This window comes from Myotis davidii, unplaced genomic scaffold, assembly GCF_000327345.1.
Source record: "Myotis davidii unplaced genomic scaffold, ASM32734v1 scaffold235, whole genome shotgun sequence".
Lineage (NCBI taxonomy): Eukaryota > Metazoa > Chordata > Mammalia > Chiroptera > Vespertilionidae > Myotis > Myotis davidii.
The window spans coordinates 3,430,965-3,431,563 of NW_006287462.1; the positions used below are offsets into that span (position 1 = coordinate 3,430,965).

Consider the following 599-nt stretch of genomic DNA (forward strand, 5'->3'; position numbering starts at 1 on the left):
CATCCTCTTATGTTTAAAATGCGGATTTCGCTACCAAAACTGAGGAGAAAGCAACACTACAGCTGCTCTCGCTCCTCTCGCCCTTCAGGTGATAGTTGTGCGTGGGGCTGCGAGCTGGTTCGCGGGCTGTCGACGAAGCCGGCTGTGCTCGCGTGGTTCCACTGGCTTCCCAAGAGCCGTCGCAGCCTCACACAGCCTCACAAGGGCTGTCGCAGCCTCACAGGGGCCGTCGCAGCCTTCCTGTAACATTTTAATATCCTGAAATCTAGACCGTTTTTACAATCAATATGTCTATATTTAAATGAATGTTTCCATTTCTTTAAAAGCTATTATTAAATTGGTAGTGACTTATAATTGATTACATTGTAGAATCAAAAAAATATATAAAAATGTGTCTCTTATTTTATATATATACATGTATATATGTATATATGTTAATCACCCTTAATGAGCCCAATTAAATAATATACTCTTTACCTGCCCAACACAATTACACCCTCCACTGAGAATTGCAGTTAAGTATGGACTTCTGTAACAGAGGGACACTAGTCTAGCCACATTGACCAGTGACCTACAGGCGATGGAAAGAGAGAAGGTAG

General features: G+C 42.2%; 1 protein-coding gene across 1 annotated transcript in view; it reads left to right on the top strand.

Moving 5' to 3' along the window:
* The window catches only part of WDR19 (WD repeat domain 19), a 79,535-nt gene that overhangs the window by 25,717 nt on the left and 53,219 nt on the right, over positions 1-599 (top strand). The window lies entirely within an intron of this gene.